This window comes from Argopecten irradians, chromosome 1 (assembly GCF_041381155.1).
Source record: "Argopecten irradians isolate NY chromosome 1, Ai_NY, whole genome shotgun sequence".
NCBI lineage: Eukaryota > Metazoa > Mollusca > Bivalvia > Pectinida > Pectinidae > Argopecten > Argopecten irradians.
In genome coordinates, this window is record NC_091134.1 from 54803073 (window position 1) to 54809355 (window position 6283).

Here is a 6283-nt window from a genome sequence, read left to right on the forward strand (position 1 = left end):
ACGCCTTAGTAGGTTTGAGCAAAATTTCAATGAAATGGCTGCAGCGGTTTTGAGAGGAAGTCGAAAATGTAAATTGTTTACGGACGCACGACGCACGATGCACGACATACGACGGACGACGCCGGACGACGCACGACGACGGACTAAAGGTGATTAGAAAAGGTCACTTGCTCAGGTGACCTAAAAATTGAAGTCAATTTCTCTGAACACACATAAAGAAACATCTTTTTACACAAAATGGCGTTTATGATTATAAAAAAACAAAATGAAAATTCGCATCCATGTATTCTGCTTATTAATTCTTCTTTGACCAACACTTTAAGTCGTAAGTCAAAACAATGACTATTTCTGGGAAAATTGTTTTAAATTATGAAAATAACATTTCATTATGACTTAACAAGTACGTTAACGCTTATTTATCCTTTTTTTAGATATTAGATTCTGCCGAAAATATTGAAAATTATTGAACAAAATCTAATTTTCTATCTCCGCATATACCTTTTCCTATCATTACTAATTATTGATCGATCAAACATTACTACATAATCTTCTAAATCAATTTTATTTTCTGTATATTCAAAGCGCTTATTTTCTATTTGATGTGAAACTACAATTAATGAATTCAAATTCGAACATCATGCATAATTATCAGTTATCAATTAAGCCGCTATCACTCTTTTCTTTATTATAGTTTGAACATAAATATATAAGAATGTTCCAAAAAAATGTTTATTTCGTGAAACAATATCATAACACCAGTTGAATCACGTTGTCGTGATATCTTCACATGATCATATTTAAACAACTTCTGACTTTACATATTTTTTTTTTTTGAAACGTGTAGTAAGTGTATCGTACGTTCAAAAATTGCTGTGAATACATATGTATTAATGCATGTTTACGTAACTGTAGAGTTGGGATTTCCAGGTAAAGGTGTTACGACCGTTAATTCCAGGTTCTAAGACAAGAACCGTGTTAATGCGGGGGATTCAGTAATGAATTTTACCAAACTTGAGGTGTATGTCAACGCTTTGCTTGAAACAAATGCATTTATGCACACAATTAGCATACTTCTCACCACGATATGTAATAACATGCAGGATGACACCACATCCGAGGGGCTATAGTGTTATGGTAATCATTCAAGGTGATTAATTAACTCTGGCCTACTCTAGGCCATTGTATTATGTAACCTCACCCATCAATTCTATCCACAAATGCTTTTAATGTTCACTTGAAATCCTTATGAAATGTCTTCAAAAGATAATTACCTTTCTCTCCTATTGTGTGTCAGATGTGTTGACGTCATATAGATCATGGGAATCGAGGAAAAATAAATAAAAACCGGAACTAATTTCCGGTTGTGGTTTCAGTAGCCTTAACTCATCGAACTTGACAATAAACAAAAGATATTTAAATATAACGGCAAACAAACGCTCATATAAATCATAATATAAATTAGTGCCATTAATGACTTTTCCAACTAATCTGCAATACTATTCTACTTTCTTTTGGTTGTGTTAAAATTGTTAAAAGATTAAAAAAAACATATCTTTATTAGTATTATTCCGATTAATATATAGCTAATTTTCATTTTTGACTCAATGTGACTCTTGTTACATTGCCATCAGTGTCAAATACTAAAGTAATCAATCAGTCCAAAACACTGTAGAAGAAACATAACCACGAATTAGGCCATGATACTGTACAAAAAAACACCATAACAATCATTTAACAATAGAGAACCAGATAAAGAGACCCAATATCTTTTCCTTGGTGTCTTAAAACGAGAGTAATTTTAAAGACAGATCGAGTACTGAATGTTCCTGTACAGAGGTGAGACCACCTTGGCCCTGTTAATGATACAGATTACTCAACAATGGCAAAATCACACGATTCCAACAGGGTGGCAAGGAAGGCCTTTATCTCCGTAATCATTAACAGGACCACATGCGTTTTTATGAATATGATGGATCTACCTGAAGTACTAAACAATATATCTACCACCAGGTATAGTAATCCTTATGCATGTGCTGATTCTCTTTTCATTTTATTGCGTCACTACGTGGGGCAGAGCAAACATGTGTCTACACATGAATTAGAGACTAACGCATGATCAGAAATAATTGGATGTCATTTAAACTTAGAACATCCAAGTCCTTGGATAACTTTTCTCTTTAGTTCTATCTGAATTAAATTAAATCATAATTATTAAAACTTACCTGCAGACGTCATAAAATCTTTGATTGTCATTAACTGCATTCAGTTTTGTGTAACAGCAATGTCATGATTGATATCAAATAAAAACGAAAAATAATAATAATAAATAAACCGATATGAATGCCACCCCAATATCAAAATCGATTAAACTCATTCACAATAAAAACAGTATGATGTTCTTAAAGGGACAATTCACTCAGACTAATTCTTTTACATAACCAAGAAGTGAAATATGACATAAATGTATTGTTCTATATTTCTTATGAAACAAATAACGTTTAAACATTGACAAATTCCACGTCATTGTTAAGTATTTTAATTAATATCGTTGAAATATCAAATCGTTGATCAATACGATTATGCAGGTAGAATATGGACGCTGTCCATATACCCGAGCCAAAGTCACGCACGTTAAACAAATGAATTACATAACCACTGCGAAGGTGATAAAATGAATTTGAGGCAAGATAATTCACCTAATAAGGTAAACAAACTATTGTCAGAGTGATTTGAGCAGTTATAGACAAAAGTTGCATTACTCTACGAGCAAGGGACAGGGTTCGGCATACAAGATGTTCGACCACAATGTGTAATGGCGGACAACGAACGAGTTCGAAAATTTCACACACATGTCACCACCATGGGGTTTTCAGGCACATCACAGTAAAACCAACTGATCTAAATTCCATTAGAACTGGGTTTTTTCCGATATATGTACAAATGTTAATGTTCTCTTAGAATGAATTGTCCCTTTAACACAGGAAAACAACAACAAATGAATCAATGAAAAGCAGTGAATGAAGGGGAAAAACTAAATTAACGAAACAAACACGAAAGGGTAGGCGTGCTTTTGCTCATCGACAAATATTCTTATATGAATATCAGTGAGCACATTTACATGCATAACTTTTATAAATGTAGATAATTTCATTCTTATCCTTCTCAACTTTTATGAAGAAGACATACTCACATATTGTGCACGAACGGAAAAATATTTTGTCACTAATCGAACGATTAAGCTAAGTATATTTTGAAAGACAGTCGCAGGGTGCTGCAGAATAAACATATTATTTCTAAAATCGGACAAGGTCCGAAAAGTACATGTTCGACACATTGTGAATTGGTCTGTCTCAAATGGGGTAAAATGGTTATAGTTTCGTTTTCTCTGGATTTGTTTTGAATAACATTTTCGTACTAAAGTGTTGTTTTAATTAAAAAATAAGAAGTTCTTGTCACTTTGAATTTACAACAGTAAACAGTATGTTTCCCAAAAAACCTTGGACGATTTAAAACACCTGGTACCACACACGAGATAAACATCATCAAAACAAACAGTTTAATTTCGATGTAATATGCATATGGTTGTGAATAACAGGTGTTGCTGCCAATCTTCACAGTAAATTGTATAAAACTAGAAAACATGTGTTTCACTTAACTCTGTGTCATAGTTATGTTTATGGATATGCAAAGATATTATAAACATGGCCAAGGATAACAATACCTTTATGGGGAAAATAACATTTTCTTTTAGTTTCCCATGCCAAAATAAGCATTATGTAAATAACATGTTTGCTGAATAACACCGGGTTACATTTGATATTTCTTTTAAATAATATTTTTATAATCACTTTTAAACATAAATCATAAGGCTGTAAGTATAACATTTCTATTTTAGCAAGAAAATGAATATTAAATATATTTCTATATAAGCATCACTCACGAATGATACTAAGGCTTCATTTCATAAGATTCAGTTTTCAATTGATACATTTCAGAAGTAATCATTGCTATCTAAAATTAACAGTAACAGTAACTACATTTAAGTTTTAAATGAATCAAAGCCAATGTGTATATACTTCTCTTAAGTAGTCAGCGAATCCTTTTAATGGAATTAATTAATGACATCGCCTGTGTTTGAATGACGGTGTGATGACGTAGGTAGGGGCTGTTTCTTTCCTTGAAGTCTGAGATTTGTTGAATTATAACATGATTCACGTCGTCGACACAGGCGCGATGAAGTAAAATCTCAAAGGTGTAAACAAAGAAAAGGGAATTCCCAATAAATAACTTAAACATGTCACAAATTGTAAAAACGTAAATTTATGTCGTTTTATTTATTTATTTATGTAGTTATTTGTTTTCCTTTCTGTAACTTGTTTTGACCATTTTTATTTGCTGTAGTTGCCTGAAAGCTCGTGTTTATATACTCGATAAGTTTATCTTTTAGTTTTAATCTAACAATTGTACAAATGTTAATACGTAAAAGATCGGTTTAAAATCAAAACCGTTGAAGAATTCAACCGATTTATACTGATGAAACAAACTTATCAACAAAGCTCACCAGAGTGTATGTATCGCAAAACCAAAAACCGACGATATATTATGTAAGAAGAAAGTTCCATCACTCGACACCCACATTCACACTGAACTTTTACATTACCCCTTATTAATTCAAAATAGTCCACCAGTTGCTGTGGGCAGGATACATACATGGTCTCAAGATAATGCCCATTATATAATATTGATTCCAACTTTAATTAGATTCTTCTCATTTGGGTTGATCCATATTGTATTTTTGTTTAAATCTGATTACATATCTCAGGCTGATATAGTTTAAGCCTGACGAGTTCACGAATCCTGGATTATGGGTATTTATCTGTATGTATATGTTATTGTTTACCAACGAGGGTAAAGGGTCACCTGTCACTTCACCTTTCAGTGACCGAAGATTCTTTCATAAAAAATACTTTAATCTACAGGGGGTTCGATTCACGGTAGAGATAGTAAAGGCCTTATTTTTCTGGTTATAGATTGATAGCTTAATTACATCAAGTAAAAATATATGAAATGTTTACGTTCAATACTTCCTTGCCTAATTGATTTATGAGGCCTTTCATGAAATTCAATGGTAACACATCATCATGTCTGAACCTGTCAACATATTAAAAGTATATTATCATTAATTCATATCAGCTTGTTCATATATAACCTTCTAATCTGAACTTTCTTGAAGAACATTACCAGACTCCGCTTCAAATATTTTGACGTACCTTATTCAATTCTGTAGAGCAAACTATCAACAAAATATCTACCTTGAAATTAAAAAACAAAACTCTTTTCATGTGTCGAGAGTCGTCTACAAAATTATCAACACTCATCACATTAAAACCAATCGCCTGGCAGTTTTCCAGTACCTCATTGCTTTAAAATAATGTGTAAATGTGACGTTCGACGCTACTGTTGGACAAGCTTTTAATGGAAAAATCAAAGTTATTGCCAACCACATTTACAACATTGTCCATAAATGTCTTTTGAGTGTAGTTCGTATCAAAACACCCTAAGTTGTCGATTGGCTGTTGGGACAAGAAAAATAAACACATAACCTTCATAGCACTTCATCTTTTTATTAATGTGTGTAAGGAATATCTAAATATTATGATTGAAATATGTGATTAATCGTGCACTATATCATTTATTGAAAATAATCGATTTGCAATGTAAATCTGCCAGGTCGTGTTCCTGGCGACTTTAAGTGATTGCCTGTTTGAACATCCAATGACTATCAAATAAAGCTGATTTATTCTAATATAGCTACCAAAATATCACTTTAAACCGCAAATGGATTTAATTGCATGGCATTATTTATTGATCGATATCTATAGGATTTACAGAAATATTGATGGATGGTTCAGCTACTTCACCTGTGATTTAAGAACCACATAAGGATTTTCCACCACAAAAAAATCAAATTTTCCATTAAATTTCGAATTAAATTGACAGCAATGATGTAAAATACAATCAATTGCATTATTGATTAATCGTCGTTACAATCAATATGCACTTGAATATTCACAAAAGTAGTGCTTTATTTTCAATGCATGAAATAAATATAGAACATGCTTCAAATGACAAACAAATGATAACGGTTTTGCAAATACTAACTATGATTGTTGATGACATTCATTATACAAGGTGCTTATTTTGACCATCTCATATTTCATAAGTTTTGGACACCAAACTTCGACTCTTTGGGTCCTTTTGAAAGGCTACAATAACTCCATGA